At 41.8% G+C, this 21,251-nt stretch overlaps 1 long non-coding RNA gene across 1 annotated transcript; it reads left to right on the top strand.

The window, feature by feature from the left end:
- The first annotated feature begins 8,327 nt into the window (after nt 1–8,327).
- LOC112209202 (uncharacterized) lies at nt 8,328–20,017 on the top strand. The gene is made up of 4 exons (XR_002943846.1): nt 8,328–8,409; nt 8,958–9,131; nt 11,536–11,780; nt 19,855–20,017. It is a non-coding gene; the product is annotated as an uncharacterized LOC112209202 (long non-coding RNA).
- The last annotated feature ends 1,234 nt before the right edge of the window (nt 20,018–21,251 follow it).

The following is a 21,251-nucleotide window of genomic DNA, read 5'->3' as shown; positions in this document are numbered from 1 at the left end:
TTCATCCTCTGTACAAGGTGGATGATATGAATACTGACCTTACAGTGTTTGAGGATTCAGTGGAACAATCTATGAAATATTCAGCAATGTTCCTCATACACAGTAGACCCTTAATAAGTGATAGCTATTAGATTTTTATAATTAATTTGTAATTAGAATGTTATCTTGACTCTCCATGATTCTTTGATCTCCTACATCTAAATGCTTAATGAATTTCATTTAATGATTTCTGAGAAAAGGCAACAGCAGGTATTTTTCATTTTTACCACACTATTCTTCATTCCTGAAAGGTAGATGGTGGCATTTGGTGAGTGTGCCTTGGGCAGCAAAGGAAGGAAGAAATCTGAAAATGGGACACTTTAAGGCCAGCTAGCTCTAGTGCAACTCCTCACTTCTACAAATGAAGAGCCTAGAGCCCAGAGATGCCAAGTGACTTGCCCAAAGACACACAACAAATTCGTTACAGAAAAAAAGAGAGGAAGCAGGTGAGAAATCAAGGGCTGCCTGCATTTGAAACCATAATGACTTTTGTTTTGTTCTACTGCCTGTTAGTTCAGGCCCTTGTGGGAGAAGGAAGAATCAGAAGACCTGAATTCAGGTCCGGAATGCCAGTTAGTAGCTGCATGACCTTGAAGCTATCCCTGAGCCTCAGTTCTCTCATTAGGAAACAAGAATAATGAGGATATAGCTTCATAAGTCTGTCAATGAATTAAATGAGGTAATATATGTGAGATGGCTCAAGACAGTGTCTGATACATGGTGAGCACTTAATAAATATCGACAATGATAACAATGATGGCATTGATAGCATACAGAAAAATTAGAACTGAGTGGGTCAAAAACAAACCAGGCAGTAGGCCCAGGCAGAGGTGGGCAAGGGTGGCAATGCTTGTAACTGTAGAACTGCAGCCAGGCATGCTACAGTGGGATGGAATACTGCATGTGTGGCATGGAGTTTGGGGGAGGGTGCTGGGTTAAGGAAGTGTTAAAAAGTCACTTGGGTGGCTTGCTTCTCCTCTTTTGAGTCTCTGTTCCCTATGCAGTCAAAGGACGTGCATGAGATTCATTTGTGAACTGCTGACCGTGCCCTTGCTTCGTGCTGGGCACTAGGGTAGGTGTGGTATACAGTTGGTGTCCTGGTTCTCCTTCAGTGTTTGGCAGAACAGTCTTGACTGTGCTCACCACATGGAGACACTGTGAGGACTAGTGCTGTGATGCTTGCAGAAATTGGGAGGATTGGCAATTTAAATTATAATTACAAGTTTAACTGTAAATTCAAATTGTGTTCTAAAAGGAACACCACCACCACCACAAGAAAAAAAATTATTCTGCCATAAGAGACACCTAACCATACTTATTAGAAAGAACAGAGTATGTGAATGGACCAAGTGCTGATGTGTGAAAAGTACTTAAGAACAACTCTAATTACCTTTGCTTTCTGGGGGTATCAAGATGGTGCCCCCTTGGGAAGAGGAGCAGTGAAGTAGAAAGGAGGTTACAGATGCTATTAGAGGAGGTGGCAAGATGCCCAAGATAAATTTCACCTTCTTCACTTGCTTGTTCAGGGCCATGTCAGCCTCAGTGAAGTATATATTATTTTCCAATTTCACAACCCATCATTCTTCTGTTTTTCTTTTCCTTTCTAGCTTTCCATTTTTCTGTGTTCAGTAAAATCCTCTGGCACTTGCTGTCATGGGAACATTGGCTGTTAGTCAAATCCTTCTTCGCTTCAGGGAAACAAAAGCAAATCAATATATGATATTAAACAACCTAGAAGACCCTAGTGATTTAACACATCTTATAAATGTCAGCCATCCCTGTAGCTGAAGATGGTCTCGCTCTTCACATCTGTCATTTCCTCTCTCTTCTCTCAGCTGCCTCTTGATGTCTCCCTTGGACAGGGTTGGATTGGCAAGGACAAAATAAGCTTGGAAGAAAGAATAAGAGGGAGAGTGGTCTTCATCACTAAAGGCATTCAAAGAAAAGCCTAATGAGCTTCCTGTGTGGGACAGTGGGTCATTCAGGGTTCTTTAATTGTAAGTGACAGAAAACCTATCTCAAGTAGGTAAAAAAAGAAAGTTTAATGGCTTAGACCATTTAAAGTCAAAGGATAGGCTGGTTTCAGGAATGATTTGATGCCAGTGGGAACCACTTTATTTCTTTCCATCTCTTGGTCCTACTGTTTGTTTGTTTGTTTGTTTAAGCTTGCTTTTAGGCTGCAAGATGAGAGCAGAAACTCAAGACCTACTATCTTTTCAGCTTCATACCCAGCAGGGAAGAGCATCTGCCTCCTCTCTAGCATGCTCAGCAAAAGGCAATTTCTTTTATTATCTCTGCCTGAGACATGTGTCCATCCCTGAACCAATCACTGTCAAGGGGGGATAGGATAGTCTGATTGGTTTAGGCCTCACTTCAATGATTTATATCTGAAATTAGGGTTGGAACTCTCCCCAAAGCCTATTGGCTGAAAGCGGTAGACAATATGGTTTTTAGGGGAAACATCAAGTTACATGACTCAGTAGAATAGGAAATGGGTGGAGGACATCTCAAGTCATAGATAGCTGTGACCTGTTCTGCTGCTTTGTAGGACCTGTGTTCAGGCAGATTATCTAGAAAGGGCCAGGTTATATTCTGTGTATATGACTTAGGGTTGCAAACCACTGAAGATATTTGTCATTGATAAGAGCTAGGATGCTGTTATCTTAGAACCTGGTGATCAAGTGGAGGCCCAGAGATGGGGAAGCCTTGTCCAAGCTCACCCAGCACGTGAGTGGCAGAGCTGGAATGAGAATAAAGCCTGCTGGTTCTCAGCCTGGATTTTTCTCCTCTATTCTGGGTGGCTCTGTCCATCACCCCAGTCAGCTCCCAGAAGGGCTGTTCACCTAGCTGAGTCTTTCTGCAATGGGGACTGCTGCTTGTTTGTCAAGCAGGGGATTAATGGTAACACTGGATCCATAACAAGAGTGTGAAATCATTGCAATCAATGGTAGCCTTTTAGTACCTGCTGATTGAAAGGCAGGGGAAGTGAAGAAAGGAAAAGGTGGGGAGAGAAGTGACATTGTTTCAGGGAGAGAAGAATAGGTATTTCTTTTTTTCTTCTTATCTGTTTACTCCTTCTCTCTACCCCACTCAGGGACAGCCTTATGGAGTGTAGAAAGAGGCAGTATAGGACAGAGAAATGGACACTGGCTTGGAGTCCAGAGACCTAGGCCTTACCTCTGCTGTGCTCTGTGACTTGGTAATTCTGGCCCTCCTCTCTGAGCCTGTTTCCCCATTTAATAAAATGAGGCCGCTGGATGACAGAGCTCATCAATTACTGTGTATTTTCTCATTCTATTTGGAGTGGTTGCTAATGTGAACAGCACATGGCTCTTTTTTTCTTTGTCATTGTTATATCCCATAGAACCTGGGACCAGGGCTCACAGAATACAACTGCAGAGGGTGCTACCTCCTCTTGGAGGTGGGCAATGTGGCAACTTACGAGCCCCTAGCACTTAGTAGGTACACAATAAATATTTGTAGAATGAACAGATGTGAGCAGATGTCACATAGGACCCAATGAGAATTGTTCCACCCTTACAATGTCACTCCTTTAGGTCTTGAAAGCCCTTTCTACTTAAATCTTCTTTTAAAATGCAAACCATTTCAGGGTCGTTTGGATTTTAAATTTTAAATAAATGACATCTTTTGATTGAAAGAAAGCATGGGGTCCAGATTAGTGATGTGGAGTGAGGGAGACCGTGGAGAATAGGTAGAAGGAGGGAAGAAATGACTGAGCAGAAGATTCTCAAGGCCAAAAGCTTGGATATGGTATGAAAGTTGCATTCCTGAACAGTTAAAGAAAATGATGAAATCTTTCAAGCACCCAAAATGAATTGACAATGTAGTACACGCTTAAAATTTACCAAGTTTGAGAAATAAAATATTGCACATAAAAATGACTCTTGTGTGGCTTTCCCCATCTTTCTCCATTCCCAGAGCTAACTGTGATCTTCCCCAAATGCTTTTACATTTATTATGTATATATGCATGTATAAACCAAATATAAAATTTACATATTGTATAGCTTTATAGAAATGGAGTCATACTGTATCTTTTTGCAATTTACCTTTTTCTTTTAATACTGTTTTTGACATGCATCCATGTTGAAACATACATTTCTAGTTGATTCATTTTAAAATGTGGTAATTCCTTGAATGACAATAATTTGCAGTTACTTTTAATTTTCTTGCTGATGGATGTTGAGGTTGTTTCTGAGTTTTTGCTATAACCAACATGCTGTGATAAACTTCCACGTAAGTACTGCTACATGTGCATCAGGTTTTCTGGTGCATATACCTAAGAATGAGATTGCTAGGACATGATATAGTCACATCTTCAACATTATTAAATGTTGAGACAAGTTTCTAATGGGTTGCTACCAATTTGTACCCCATAAGGCAGTGTGTGAGAGCTCATTCTCCAGTGATGTTGGCCAGTCCTGTGAAACACACAGTCTCACTTCTTCATGCCATGACCAAGGCCTGGACTACTATTCAAACACCAACAGTCTTCTCGACACATATTGTTTATGAGGAGGAAAGGTGGAAGGAACAATTTTAGGGGACATTTAATTTGAGTTAGATACAAATATATACTTTTAAAAGGTAGTACTATGTAGGCTTTATAATCTGATGGGTTTTAATCCTGGCTCTGTCATTTCCATCGTTTCCTAGTTGTATAGCTTTACACATGGTAGTTCGCCTCTCTGTGCCTCCGTTTTTCTATGTCAAATAAAAAAAAAATAGTGTTCACCTCATGGGTTATTTGAAGGATCAGATGAGCCACTACTTGTGACTCACTCAGCACAGTATATGGCCTAGTCGATAGTAAGTGGTCAGTATGTGATAGCTATTAACATTATTATAGGTCATGTTTCCCAGGCATTACCATCTTTTTTTCCTTGAGGATTCCTTTCTCAGCTGAGAAGCGCATGTTGAAAAATTTTTTTTTCTATGCTGAACAAACTGCATGAACTAAGCAGCATGTAATTCTTTATTTCATTTTTAGCTATCAAAGCCATCTGGGACTGCTAACCAGCTTCTGACTAGCAGAAGGAACAGTGCTGATACACGGAGTTGATGTAATTTCAACCCAAAACAAGGAAACTTGGTTTTTAGTTAGCCAGAGTGGCTTCATCACATGTAAATGTGTGGCTTTCATCAGGTTTTTAGAAATATTGTTTCTAACTATTGACTACCCATCATAGACTCTAGACTGTGACTGCTGACCTAGCCCTACCTCTTTTTTCCCAGATGGGAAAATGGAGACCCAAAAAAAGCAGGACATTTCTAATGGTTCCTTCATGGAGACAGTTACTCACTTAGTGGCCAGGTCTGGTCTTGGTTCACATACATGACAAATTAGAAGAGGGGTATCTGGTTATCTATTGCTCCATAATAAATGTCCCCAAATTTCAGTGACTCAAAGCCACAATTTATCTTCTTTCATGTTTCTGTGGGTTGATTGGGCTCAGCTAGGTGGATCTCCTGTGGGCTTGCTGGTGAGGTTGCAGTCAGATGGTGGCTGGGATGCAGTCACCTGAAGCCTCCACTGGGCTGGGCATCCAAAATGGTTGCCTCCCATGACTGACAGTTGAAGCTGGCAGTTGCCAAGAGTGCCTCCACAGGGTCTCTCCATGTGGTTGTGCATATCACAGCATGTTGGCTGGGTTCTCAGAGGGAGCATCGCAAAATTGAGTGGTCCAAAAAAGGAAGCAGAAGCCACCTGACTGGTTGAGGGCTGATTCCAGAACTGAAACCACTTCTACCATATTCTTCCGGTCCTTGTAGTCACAGGCCCACCAAGATTCTAGGAGACCAAGTAGATGTCACTTGCTGATGGGTGGGTGGGGAGTGGGGGCGCAAAATCACATTGCAGAAGACTGCATGGGATGGGGAAAGTTTTAACTGTCTTTGGAAAAGGGAGAAAAACTTCTGTCATGGCATCTTTATTTTCCCCTCCTCCAAAGAACTTGCAAACATCTGTGGTAATCTGCTGAGTGATATAAATGAAACTGTGGCTTTTCTTCCCCAACTCTGTCAGCCCTGGGGGCAGGAGGGAGATGCATTCCAGTTGAAAGAATTATGGAAAATATGAAAAACCTTTCACTGTCTGGCAAAACAGGAATATTAAATATTTTTTAAAAATACCTTCTTGGAACAACCATGCTCATACTCATAAGAATGGAATTATTTTTAAACTTGTTTTAGAAAATGTTCATAATAAAACATCCTGTTCTTGAATTATTAAAAACAATGTTGAGTAAAGAATTGCTTAATTTAGTAAATAATTCTAAAGCAAGTCATTTTATCCAAAGTTGAATTTGCTAAAAGCACTCCAAGAATTTTATTACAAGCACGACTGCATAATGTAATTGTGTAATTAGTAATACATCTGACACTGTTGGAAAGATTTAGTTTTACTTAGGGCAGGAACAAAATGTAGTTCTTATTTTTTAAGACTGCATGAGGGACACTGTCTTGTTTTGCTGGTGGAGATTTTTTGTTTGTCTTAAAAATATATTGTATGATTGAGGTAATAGAGAAGATAACCAACATTTATTAATATTGGATCTGTGGATAGAATATGTAGTTTGAAGTTAGACTGACCTGACCTAGGTTTAATCCTGGTACTACCTCTTGCTACCTGTATTTTTTTTTCCCCAAAGATCTCATTTTCTTTATTTATAATAGGAATAATAATGTCTATTTCATGAGACTGTCTTAACTCTTAAATGAGATAATGTACAAAGATTGTGCTAAGTACATAGGAGGTACAGATGGAGTATCCTTACTTCAAAAATCTGAAATCTGAAATGCTCCAAAATTCAAAACTTATGGAATTCTGACATGATGCTCAAAGGATATGTTCACGGGAGCATTTTCAGATTAGGGAAACTGGTAAGTATAATGTGAACATTTCAAAATTAAAAAAATCCAAAATTTGCAATGCTCCTGGTCTTAAGCATTTCAGACAAAATAAACTCAACCTGTACTAGGTTAGGTTCCTTTGTCATTCCCATCTGTTTCTGTTTGAGCACTTGATTTTGTGAGTGGTTGGTTAGGATGGTCAGTTTAAGTTCCATTTCAGTTGTGTTTGTTGGACACAGGCAAGGGTTGGTGAGTAAGCTCGACTGTCAATTTTTCACCTAGATACACCAAAGAAAGTGCCTGTTCAATACATCGACAACCTATGTGCTTACAATGTCTTGAAATAACAGTTATAAGCTACACTTTACATCAATGAACTTTTCTTGTATTATTTGGTATGGAGGTACAAATGTTGATTTAGAGGTTAGGAAGCTATTGCTGTAATGTGAGGGGTGGTGACTTCTGCATGACTGACAAGCTGTGTTTTGTCTAAGTTTTAGATTATATTCCCAGTGTAGTAGGCAGAATTCTAAAATGACCTCCCATGACCCTCACCCTTGTAAAACCTCCTTCCCTTGAATGTAGGCAAAACTTGTGATTATCACAGGCTGTCACTCCCAGGGTTATGTTATGGCATACAGCAATTGTGTAGCTGTTATAAAGGGTAGTAATTGGTTGACTTTGAGTTAATCAAATGGTTGGGCCTCACCTTACTACATATCGGCCCTTTACATCTGAGACTAGAGGTTAAAGATGGGAAAAGTGAGAGATTCAAAGCATGGGGAGGATTCAATGTGAGAAGATTCTCCATTGCTGGCTTTTAGAGATGGAGGGGGCCACATGGAAAGGCTGGAGAGTGCCTCTAGGAGTTAAGAGTGACCCCTGGCTGATAGCCAGCATGAAACAGAGCCCTTAGTCCTATAACCCCAAGAAATGGAATTCTGCGTACAACCATGAGAGCTTGAAAGGGGATCCTTGAGCTGTAGAAAGGATGGCAGCCCAATACCTTAATTTAAGCCTTTTGGGACCAAACAGCAGAGGGCTCAGCCATCTTATGCCTAGACTTCTGATCTACAGAAACTAGGAAAAAATAGTTTTACCGTACTGTTTTAAGCCACTAAGTCTGTGGTAATTTGTTACACAACAATAGAAAACTAATTTGCCCAGTAATTCTCATTGTGAGATCTTAAGTCGAATTGTTTTCTTTCCATCATTGTCAGTTTCCTTGCCTTCAAGTAAGAGGATTTTCTAGTCTAGAACACTGGTACTCATAATAATTATGTATTAAAATCACTTAGATTGTGAGGGGAAGCTTTAAATGTAGATTCCAGACCTTTCTCCTGATGTCCTGAATCAGACAATCTGGGAGCAAGGCTGGGGGCTGCATTGTTAACTGGTTTCCTAGGTGATTCTGATGTTTGTGGGGCTGGATCCCACTGGGCAGGACATCTGCCTATACCCTGGAATAAGAATATACAGTCTCTTCCAGCACTGACAGGTAAAATTGGCAGGGAAGTCCTTTTTTTTTTTTTTTTGTTACAGTCGGAGTTACAGCCAAGTATATGCAGTGCTCGCTAGGTGTAAGGCATCTCATGAGGACTGTCTACCTTCTCTTGTTAAATCCTTGTGATGAACTATAATGACCTGTAAGGTAGGCACAATTATTAGCCAGTCTTCACTGTAGCTTGAGGAGACAGGGCCAAATTTACACAATGCATAAGGGGTAGAACTGGAATTTGAACCCTGATCTTTGTCATTCCCAGTTGGGGGCTCTTAACCACTAAGTACTCCTGTGCTGTGAAATGGAATGTCCATTCATTTCTGTATCTGTAGCACTAAACACACTGTCTGGCATGTGATAGATGAATAATAAACACATTTTGCTTATTAAATTCTCTGGAACTCCATTGCGCCACTCAGTGCAGGGCAGTTTTTGTGACAATGGAGAGGGAGGAGGAGGACCTGGCCAGGACCTTTACTATGTAAGGGCTCCCTGCCCACTGCTGCCTCTCTGTGTCAATTCTGCCTCGTTTTCTTTCTCTACAGTTGTCTCTTTATGTGGGATGAGCTAACAGCAGCCACTCCCATACTGTCGGATCCTGCTTCCCTTGCTATAGCTGATTAACCCAGGGTAAGACACTGGGAATTGGAAACTTGGAGTGGAAAGACTCTGATCTTAGTGGTCTCTGGAGCCAAATCCCATTCCACAGCAATGTTCTGGTAAGAAGGCCCACACAGCCTTCCCTGCTGCCTAGACCCCTGGAGCCAGCCCACCTCCTTTCTTCTTGAACATTCCAGCATCTTTCCATTAAGTTCCTTTTGTGGCTTAGGAGGTTCTCTTTGTGACAAAGAACCTCTGCGAATGGAGGAGTAGAGACTTGCTGAGCTGGAGGGCATCTGAAATGCCATCTTCTGCTTTGTGTCGTCTGGCTGGGCATGACAGGGCACTCTCTGCTTGATGCGACTCCTTCAGACCCTTCACACTGGCCCAGTTTTCTCAACTCATTCATGCTCTTCCCCCCTTCCACTACCTCTCCAAAATGGACTCAGCTTAGAGGATGCCATACAAGCCCCACCTCCTCCATGTGAAAAGCTTAAAAGAGCCGTGCCATAAATATTTAAGATATCTTTCCTCTCTGCTTCATTCCCTGACATTTTCTCCACCTTTAATTTTCACTAGTTGCAACACAGGACGTTCTTAGGGTAAGAAAAATCTATTTTCTGTATGAATTGTCACAAATTCCAACTTAGTGGTATCATAATAGCTAATATTTTTGTGCTAACTCTTAAAAGCCAGGTTTACTAATGTAAGTTACATGCTTCATGAAGTTAGATGTGCTTAATATGATTTTCTCAAAAAATTCATTGAGGTGTCATTACTGTTATTCCTTGTTTCATAGATGAGGAAATTGAGAGGTTGAAAAGTTCTAAATGAATAAAATTATATTCCAGAGCTGTCTGTGTCCAAACAGTGATAGCAAGATCAAATTGTAAAGCATCTCTATTTCCTTTTTCTGCCACCATCTCCATGCCATTTATTTTGGATATTGGAAAAACAGAAAGACAGTGCTGAACATTTCAGGGTAATGTGAGTGGTACAAGAAAGTTGGACACCAAAGGAGGTCATGTAACTGTTGAGGGTGAAGAATTCAGGAAGACTTTCCTGAGAGGTATGGCAGATTATATTTTCTAAAGAAGGCTGCAAAAATATTTTCCATCCCACATGTTTTTTCTACAATCTTAACACTCCTACATGAAGAGGTAGGGTCTGTGTCCCCTCCCCTTGAACATGGGTGCATCTTTGTGACTGCCTGGACAGACAGAGTACAGAGGAAGGGACATAATGTGACTTCTGAGGCTAAGTCATAAAAATGCCATGTTCTTTTATTTTATTGAGAAGCTCCCTCTTGCAACTCAGTCACCATGCGGTTTAGAAGCCCAAACAACTGATTAAGAGGAACTGAAACCCATATCCCTGGATGAGTTCCCAGCCAAGAGGTAGCACCATTTTTTTTTAAGCAGTGTAAGTGAGTGATCTTGAAACTAGATCCTCTAGTCTTCAGATGAGCTACCCCAGCTGATGCCATATATAGCAGAAGTAAGCCATTCCCCTAGGTCCTGCCTAAATTACGGATTCATGAGCAAAATAAATGATGGTTGTTTTAGGCCATCAAGTTTGAGGTGCTTTATTAAACAGCAATAGATTAATGATACAAAAGAGGCTTTGAAAGATGGGCATCTTTCCAAGCAAGGTTCAGAGGGCCATATGCTGCTTATTGACAGCTAGTAGAAGTAGTAAAAAATAAAATTTAATTATAATAATGATACCACTCTTAGTAACTGTAGTGGTAGTTAAGTTTCACTAAGTTCTTTTTTGTGCTATGCTCACACTAAGTGGTTCATACTTTACCTTATTTAATTCTAATAATGACTCTAGGTAGGTACTATTACCCTCATTTTACAGATGAGGAAACTGGGGCTTAGAGAATTTCACTTCTCTTTATAGCCACCTGGATTCTAACAAACTCACTTTCGTAGTATTCCCAGGCTTGAACATTTCCTTCCTGATTGCCCAAACTCTACCAGATGATTCATTCTTTCATCTAGGCAGGGCTCATCTAGCCCTTTCATGGAAAGGAATGCTTTTAATCAGATTCACACTAAAATGAGGATGACTGGAAGGTAGACAGATGCATTTTTTTCACCCGTCTATTTGCATTTTCAAGGTGGATATTTGTTAATCAAATTGAAAGCCCTTGTGTAGTGCATTTCTGTAGCACTATCTGGAGGCAGAGGACCTCTTCCTAGCACTTGCCAAATGATTTTGTGCCTTAGACAAAGGCCAAAAATCCATCCTGACATGGTCCTGGCAGCTCACACCTGTTCCTCTTTTGGCAGTTTGGAAAGTGGGCTGCTATATGTCATCCCCTCTAATCTCTGCCCCAAACTGAGTTGTGCTATCACCCTTATGTTACCTTTGAGGAATCCACAGCTCAGGTAAATTCATAGCATGCCCAGGATCACACAGAAGAACCATGATCAAACGTGAGTCTTCTAACTTCAAAAGCTGGGTCCAGTCTGCAACATGACATGCTGTATCTCCCACCCTATGTGAATGATTCAGGAAGGTGGATGATAAGAGACAGCAGCTGGCAGAAGGAAAGCAGTGATCTGAACACCTAACGGGAATCCTAAACAGTGGAGAAAGGAGAGCAAACATTAAAAACTCATGGATAGAAAAAAAGAGGAAAAGAAAACCATTTGGAAGTGTTCATTGAGTTGATGCACTGGATAATTTAATAAACTGTCTGTTCTGATCTGTCTTGCTTCCCTGCTTTTAGCAGGGTGCCATATGAAAGCTCCTACATGGTAATTATAGTGGATGATCTTTTCCCCTGTCTGGGATCTTTATGGTGTGATTTGGATAGCTCAGCTGCTAAGCTGTTTTTCTTGGGAGGCAGAGTGTGGGGCATGTGTGAAAATATGTGTGAGAGCTTGTGTGTGTGTTGCGGGGGTAAGGGACAGTGGCTGGGATTGGCCCTTAGAATCTCTTTTCCATTGTGGCAACATTTTTTTCTGCTGCTTCTTGGGATCTTGGTGCCAGGGTAACCTTCCTGCCTTCTACCTGATCACATCTTTCTCGGACTATGGCCTCAGGACTCAAATCCCTGCCAAATGTCAATAAATTCATCAGATTAATGAATCCTTTCCTAGCTAATATGGTTCTCAATTAATCAACAAATAATTATTAAAAGCCTGTAAGTGCCAGGCCTTGAGAATGTCCATGCTCTCATGAACATAGGTTTTAGTGGAGGAGATTGTGGGAAGCAAGAACACAAGTAAGTATGAATTCCAGACACTGATAAGTGATAATAATAATATGATGGCATGTTTTTTTGTTTGGGTGATCAGGGGACTAAGTGATGTCTAAGGGCCCTGAAATCCAATCTGGACCTAAATCTAATCTAACCTGCCTCTAATCTGATCTAAAGGAAGGAGAAAGAAAGGAAATCTTGTCAAAGAACTCACTTAGGAGAACTCTTTTCCAATTTGGCTTCCTGTGTATTGATGAGGCAGGCTGTCCTGTTACTTGGCATGCTAACTACCAACTATTTCTTCCTTTGATTTCAAAGATCTCATTTCAGGATAATGATGACCGTGGTGATGACTGTTAATAAACCCAATGTTTAAAATTCTATGGAGAAAAAAATTTAAAACATACAATTGGGAATTGCTCTCAAGAGATTGGCTTTGATCCTTTCAAATGGGGTGCACTAACTAGATATGAGATCTTGAGCAAGTTCCTATCTCTCTGGGCCTAGTTTCACCATCTGTAATATGATGGTATTGAGCTAGATCAGTGGTTCTCAAACTGTGGTCCCTGGACCATTAGTGGCAGCAGCACTTGAGTACTTGCTAGACATGCAAATTCTCAGGCCCTACCCCAGACCCACTGAATCAGAAACTAAACCCTGGCAATCTGTGTTTTAAGGGGCCCTCCAGGTGAGTCTAATGCACCAAAAATCTAAACACCACTGAACAAGATGACCCTTAAGGCCTTCCTGATCAGCCTGTGTTTGCTTCTCAGGCCTGTTGGATGAAATTGGCCTGGAGTGGGATCCTCAGAGGGAGGGATGACAAATGGAGGAAGGTGCCTTTCCTGGTTGCTTCCCTCCCCTTTGAAAATTTTAGTGACTTCTCCTTATCCCTGCTTTCTCTCAGTGACCTCTGATGATTGGAGCTTACTAAGATGGGGGATTTTCCACAGGCCTGTTTCAGAGGTCCTGGAGAGGAGTTTTAATTGCCAGACTTCACATTGAGGGTGTTAACATTTATTAAAGTCAGCTCCTCTGATTGCCTTTTAACAAGGCGATGACTGTGCATAGGAGATAACACTGGGCCCAGCCGGGTGGGGCCCCAGAGGCAGCTTAAGATAATCAGGCCCAGGGAAAACAGAAAGGCAGCCTGGTATAGTGGTAGCAGAGACACAGCAGCAACTCTCATGCTGTTTGTGCTGGGGTGGCTGGGCCGACGGAGGGGTCCAGGCTGTTGTGGGATCTGGGGTGGTTTCAGTCAACAAGGTGGGCCTCGGGGAGAAGAAGGGAAAGGCTGGTAAGGTCCTGTTCAGGAACAGAACCACTACAGAGATGGGGCAGAGAGGGCCAAAGCTCTGGCCTCTTTTGTAATGTAGATTTGGGTCTTACCACTTTCATAATTTTGTGAGGAGGGATAGAAGATGGACTATATGCTATTGGGTAGTGGAGGGTGGAAAATGCTCTCAAAGACCTGGTTCTAGTCTGGATTTGCTGCAATTGCTCTTGGCTCCTGGCCCTTTCCTCTGCGGCCTCCTGTGGGCTCACACACCACAAGCTTACTTTTCCCTTCTTTTTCTTTTTAAACATTTCAAAAGCTTTAAGGGTACAAGTGGTTTTTGGTTTCATGGATGAATTGTATGATGGTGAAGCCTAAGATTTTAGTGCACCCATCACCTGAGTAGTGTACCTTGTACCCACTATGTAGTTTTTATCCCTCACCCACTTTCCAAATCCCGGCTTCTGAGACTCCAGTGTCCATTATACCACTCTGTTTGCCTTTGTGTACCCATAGCTTAGCTCTCACTTATAAGTGAAAACGTGCGGTATTTGATTTTCCATTCCTGAGTTATTCACTTAGAATAATAGCCGCTAGCTCCAGATTGCTGCAAAGGACATTATTTCATTCTTCTGTATGGCCGAATAGTATTCCATGGTGTGTATATATCATATTTTCTTTTTTATTTCTTTCTGTTTTTTGAGACAAGGCCTTGCTCTGTCACCCAGGCTGGAGTGCAGTGGTGCAATCTCAGCTCACTGCAACCTCTGCCTCCTGGGCCCAAGAGATCCTCCCACCTCAGCCTCCTGAGTAGCTGGGACTACAGGTGCATGGCACCACATGCGGCTAATTTTTTTTTTTTGTATTTTGGTAGAGATAGGGGTCTCACCATGTTGCCCAGGCTGGTCTTGAACTCCTGAGATCAAGCAATCTGCCCGCCTCAACCTCCCAAAGTGCTGGGATTGCAGGTGTGAGCCACCGCGGCTGACCTACATTTTCTTTATCTACTCATCAGTTGATGGGCACTTAGGCTGGTTCCATATCTTTGCAACCGTAAATTGTGCTGCAATAAACATATGTGTACTGGTGTCTTTTTGATATGATGACTTCTTTTCCTTTGGATAGATACACGGTAGTGGAATTGCTGGATGGAATGTTAGATCTGCTTTTATTTCTTTGAGAAATCTCTGCACTGTTTTCCAGTTGTACTAGTATACATTTCCACCAGCAGTGTATAAGCATTCCATATTCACCACATCCACGTCTATGCCAACATCTTTTGTTTTTTGCCTTTTTAATAATGGCCATTCTGGCTGGAGTGAGGTGGTGTCTCATTGTGGTTTTAATTTGCATTTCCCTAATGATTAGTAATTTTGAGCATCTTTTCATACTTTTTTTTTTTGCCATTTGTATATCTTCTTTTGAGAAATATCTATTCATATCAGTTGCCCACTTTTTAATGGGATGATTTGTTTTTTTCTTTACAGCAGTAATTTTCAAACTGCATTCTCCTGGTCTTAAGAACTCAGCCTCGACTTCATCAGATCAAAGATCCAAGGAGTTGAATGGCTCTCATTTCTCTGGGGTCTGTGAGGAGAGGAATGGCCTCTGTTCCTTCCTCCCCTTCACATGTGGCATCTCTCATTTCATCTGGTTTTTGTCACAGAAGTTTGAAAGTATTATCACCAAGAAAAAAGAAAAAAAATACACAATTGGAAAGCACTATGCTCAATTACTTCTTTTTCTGTGATGAACTCTGCCTTCCTTCCCTGCTCCTGCCTATACTTTCTCTCAATTTCCCCCCTTGGTGAAAGGCAGACCCAGCGCAGCAGTTGCCCCTTCTCTCTCTTCTTTGTCTTAGCATCCCACTGTCACTACATGGTTCAGATTCTCCTCACCGGAGGCTCCAGAATCGGTCTCTTCTTTCTTTGCCCTCCCTTATGGTTATAGCTCAGGTCTTTGTTGCTTCTTGCCTGGACTTGCAAGGTAGGCTCAAAACTGGTTGTTCTGTTTCTGGTCCTGCTCCCTCACATCCTTGTAGCCTGCACCCAGTGTGACCTTGCCAAATGTCACTCTGAGCAGGTTATTCCCTGCTCCATGCCTCATTTTTGCCCATCAAGCCAAGCTCCTTGGTTCAGGGGTTCAGGCCCTCCATGAGCTGTACTTTTCAGTCTTATCACTCTCTGCTCAGCCAAGCCAATCTCCTGGTTTACTCAATACCTTTCAAGAGTCAGCTCAGATGTCACTTTCTCTCTGGTTCCTGTCCCTGACTCCCTGAGCTGAGTAAATTGTTTCATTTGATAGGCAGATGACCCTCAAGATTATAATTTTATAACTGTCTTCTCTACAAGCCTGTGAATTCCTCAAGGGTACAGTGAGCATGGACCATTCATCTTTGTACCCATGATATATAGCAGGTACATAATACGGACTCTTTTGAATGCTGCAGGACTGTTCAAAGGACTTCTTTGGTCCCTTCCCACCCTTGTTTTCAAAGTACAGTGGTATTTGCTTGGAGGTGAATGGTCAAAGTATAACTGAGGCTGCTGTGTTGGTGAAATGTAGTGAGCAGCTGGGTGGGCACTGAAGGGCTGAGTCATGATGCAACCCTTCTTAATTGCCTTGGGTTGGTCATTTGGCTTCTCTGGAATTTGGTTTTTCTACCCATGCATTTGACAACTTGACAGCAGTGAGAAATTTGTGTGTCTTTGGCACACAAATATTGAGATACAGTGGCAAGTTCTACCAGCGTGTATCCCACTAATAATAATAAATACTTATCAAATTGTTGAGCATGTACCAGGCACTGAGCAAAGGCTGAGCTCTACCCACTTTGTCTTATCTAATTCTTTTCACAACCCCAGGAAGTAGGTACAATTACCTCCATTTACTGAAGGCTCAGAAACACGTAAGCTACTTGTGCAAGGTCAGGAAGAGTCGGGATTCAAATCCAGGTGTAGAAGACTCCAAATGACTAACTAGTGGGCTGTCTGTCTTGTGGTCTGAGGAAGGTGAAATATGCCCTTACAATCATTAAAAGTGCTATGCAGCCCCTGGCTAGGAGGGAACTATACCCAGCACTGCTTTCTATAGCAGGCAAATACAGGTACCACATGTTCCCTTCCTGGGCTTCCTAGAACCTCATTATGGGGATGATGAAAATGATGGTGATGATGTAACTGCAGTGAAAATATGCTCAGGAGATAGTTGCCACCACCTACAGGCACTTGCTCACCTCTGCCCTCACTTCATACCACTCTTGTCCTTTTTTACCCTTCTCTGGCCATATGTACCTTCCTGCTGTTCCCTGTACATTTCAAGCTTGTTGCTGCCTCAGAGACTTTGCAGTTGCTATTCCCTCTGCATGAATGCCCTTCCACCTGCTCTTCATGGCTTTTATCACTCACTGCCCAGTTCTAACATCACCTCCTCAGAAAGGTCTTTCCTGATTCGCTGTCTAAAATATTTCCCTCTCTTCCCCAAGTTACATCCTGTCCCATCCCTCTGTTAGTTTCTTTTATAGCAGTCTGCATACTTTGTAGTTACTTTCTTCACTTTTTAAAATGTCCTTCCCCTCCTCCCTCAGACAGGAACCCTGAGGGCAGGAGCTTTATCTGTACTATGCACTTCAGTATTCTTACCCAGTGCCTGGCCCATGGTGTTGATAAAACAATTGTTGAGTGAATAACCAAATGAATGAAGGATGACAAATTCTCACATTACTTTTCCTATTCTAGGCTGGACAACACTTGAACTCACCCAATAACCTTAGCCAATTTTCTTAACTTCTCTGGGCCTCTGTTTTCATGCCTCTAGAATAAAGGAGTTGAACTAGAACAGGGGTCAGCAAGTGTTTCCTAAATGGCCAGAGAATAAATAATTTTAGGCTCTGAGGGCCATGCAGTCTCTGCTGCAATGACTGATCTCTGCTGTTCTAGTGTGAAAGCAACCATAGATAATATGTCAATGAAAGGGCATGGCTGTGTTTTAATAAAACTGTTTATAAAACAACAGGCCAGCCTGTGGGCCATAGTTTACTGACGCCTGGACTAGACAGCCACTAGAGACCTTCCTAGCTTGGACGTTTTAAATTACCTATTGGCCATCTTGTAAGGAGCCTTGCTTGGCTTCAGTTTCTTGGCCTTCATGATTAAAATCCCTCTTCTGGTGGCATGTAGGTTTGGGACCCTCAAAGGGGCAAAGCAATGTGGAAAGTAAAAATAGACCCACTAAGGCTGTATGACATACCAAGACTATAAGCGATGTTTGAAGGCTTTCCTGAGATGGTTAGAAACACTCAGATTATAGAATTTGGTGACTACCTTTGGAAAGGATCCAGAAGTTTTCTTTCTCAAGATTTTTTTCCTCCCTTTCCCTGGAGGCTTGTCTAATCTCTTCAACCTTCACAGAACTCCTTGGGCTCTGAAACCCTGAGCTCTCGGTCTGTGTGTGACACCTCATCTCCTGCTCAGTTGCGTTGTCTTTCCTACCCACAAGCGTGTGTCTTCTTTCCCCACTGAATTATAATCTCCTTGACAACAGACAATTTTCTTCCTTCCTTTCTCTCAAATGGCATCTAATATTGTTCTGAGCACACAGAACTGCTGAATAAACATCAGTTGACATTCTAAGAGCCCCCTGCCCTCCTTTCCTGTTATGCGTTGTTCAGGAGGCTCATGCCCTTGTGAGGACTGAGCTTGATGATGACTTTTCCTTTTGTTGGATTCTATTCCCTGTTATGTGTGGGTTCTGCCACCTGTCTGCTGGTTACCAGATACTTATCAGTGATATTTATAGTCAGGCTCTGTGGCTGGCCATGATGGTCGAATGGAGATCATCTGAGCCCACAGAAGTCAGAGAGGCAAGGCAATTGGGTGGGAGGTGAAGATCAGATGAAACTTGAGAACTGCATGAGAAGTAAAAACATTCCAGATTTAAGATTCAGCTCTGCCACTAACTTGCTGAAGGACTTAAGCAAACCACATAGCAAGTCACTTCAACAAGCCATAGCCTCCGTTTCTTTATTTAAATGGAGATTAAGTGAAATAATTTATATGAAGGTACGGGTAAAAAGTAAAGAATCATGCTCATATTGTAATAATCATTAGTAATGAGCCGTCATCACCTCTCACCTCCCTACTGGCCTCCCGACTCTCACCCTTGCCCACTGAGTCTGTTGTCTAAATGGCAGCTAGAGTTATCATATAAAGATGAGTTGGATCTTAGATCTTGTCACTCCTCTGTGAAACCTCCAATGGCTCCCATCTCACTCACAGCCCAAGTCCTAATAATGGCCCATTGGGCCCCACATCTCCTGGCCCCATGGCCTCTGATCTCATTTCCTACAAAACTCCATTCCAGCCACCTGCTCTTCTGTATTGTTCCCACTGCAGAGGCTTTGCTCTTGCTCTCCTTTTATCTAGAATGTTCTTTCCCTAGATATAAACACAGCTCACTGCATCATCTGCTTCAAGATATTACCCAAAGATCACCTTTCTCAGTGAGGCCTTTCCTGGGCATCCTGTTTTTAAAAATTGCTTCCCATTTCCCATTCCTGCTTAAATTTTCTCTGCAGCACTTGGTACCAGCTAACATAATATTTATGTCACTTGTTTTGTTTTCATCTGCTCCTGTACCCTGTGAAAGTTTCATGAGGTCAGAGAGTTTTATTGATGTACTTACTGCTATATTCCCAGTGTTAGCACAGGGCTTGACACATAGTCGGTGCTTAATAAATATTTGTCAAGTAAATAACAGAAGTTACCATTTCATTAGCTCAATAAGGGTGCCTGCTGGGGCACACAGGAACTGTGTGCATTCACTTTAATCCTTGGTTTATATGGATTCATCCATTTGCTATAGCTTGGTGCAACTAATGCTCTCCTCTTTCCACCAGGTCTCTAGGAAGACAGCATGTTGAAGTGACTAGGGGTTTGAGCTTGGCCATCAGACCTAGACTCACTAGTTGTGTGTGTTTCACAAATAACCTACTTCTCTGAACTTGGGTTTCTCGACTATAAAATGACAGCTTCTACCTTGTAAAGTTTTTATAAGGTTTAAATGGAGGATTATTAATTCATATAAAGTGTTTAGACAGGTCTTTAGCCCATGGTAAATTTTTGGCTAACGGTAAGTATTTTTATGTCACTAGCAGTATAATAACATCATAAGCATCTTTCAAGAGTGCATAGGCACAAGCATAATTTTAATAACTACTCTTTGTGTGAATTTGCTGAGTTGTCCCAAATATGTCTTTTGTGTTTAAATTTTATATCATCTGCTATTAGGACAGGCATGCCAATTTCCTTTTTTTCTACTTCTTTCCATTCTCCCTATCTTTCCTTTACTCTAGGATGAACATTCATCCCATCCGCACCACTTACTGGCCATGTGTCTTGACTCCAGCCACTATACCACTGAAGCCTCAGTTTCCTCAGCTGCGTAATGGGACCAAAAATCTCTGCCTTTCCTACTTTGCAGAGACAGTGACTGGACAAATTGAGAAGATGGATGTAAACAGTAACATACAAATATCAGGTTTGCTCCTCATTTTTATTGCCTTTCCCCAGCAATGGGTGTTTTTGTATGCCCCGCCAAGCCTCTCTGTTCTTGCCTGTCCTGGGGAATTAGCTGTAGCATGTGCACAATGGACACAGCTTGCTTTTTTTGTCTCTGATTCTGTGGGTTTATGATAGATGCCTCCCTGAAGCCAAGATAGAGTTCTTCTTTGGAGAACCATTTTAAAAAATGTTATATTGGAGATGACTTTCAGTTCAACACGATAATTTAATTTTAATTATTGATGTGACTTGAACCTGGCATTTTGGATCTGTTTAGGCCTCTTGAAAGCTTGAAGATTTTTCAACATTGTGAGGCCACTAATTTACTATCTATCCAGAGGTTTTCTGCATCAAGTAAACATACTGTAATTTCATTATTATAGTTCTCCGGAGAAATCAACTGTATCCTTGGTGCTGAACTGGGAAATTCATCAGGCAGGAGAGAGAATAGTGGTGAATGCAGGCCCTGAGATGGCAATTAGGAGCAGGGAATCAGACTCATCCCCTTTCTCCTTGTCTCCTTTGTCTGTAGGGCTCTGCAGAGTTTAGGACTTCAGCCCTCTGTCCCACTAGGTTTATAATACTGTTATGGAAAAAACAAAATAAACCAAAACACCTCTTGGAAACCAGTTAGTTCAGAGATGGCAATGCGTTTCTTTTCTGATGCCAATAGACAGGTGGTACTTGCCTGAAGCAAGTTGTTGAAGTTTTCAAGTCAATATCCCCTTATTTAGCAATTTATTTTGTACTTACCATGCACCAGGAATTGTTCTAAGCCCCTTAACTTGTGTTAACTCATTTAATCCTAGCAACAATGTGATGAGGCATGCAAGATGAATACTTCCTTCTCCACAGATGAGAAAACTGAACTATCTGGCCCCAAATCAGAAACTTTGTAAAGGTTGGAGGTGGGATTCAAACCAGGCAGTCGGTTCCCTTAAGCTCCAGTAGCCTTGAGAAGCACTTGTCTCAGCTTCTGACAAATAGTAAAACTTGATGAAACTGGGTTGGGCAGATGCTGCTGCTGCTACTGCTGCTATTACCACGTGAGGTTGCCATAGATAATGGTACATTTCCCAGAACAGGAGATGTTTAAAGAGACCCCTCTTTCTTTTTTTGTCTGGCTACTCTCTATTCATTGTTTAGTCCCAGTTTAAAGTTTCTTTCAGGAGAGGCTTTTCCTGACTCA

This window comes from Pan troglodytes, chromosome 4 (genome assembly GCF_028858775.2).
Source record: "Pan troglodytes isolate AG18354 chromosome 4, NHGRI_mPanTro3-v2.0_pri, whole genome shotgun sequence".
Classification (NCBI taxonomy): Eukaryota; Metazoa; Chordata; class Mammalia; order Primates; family Hominidae; genus Pan; species Pan troglodytes.
This window is presented reverse-complemented; position numbering and strand designations above follow the sequence as displayed.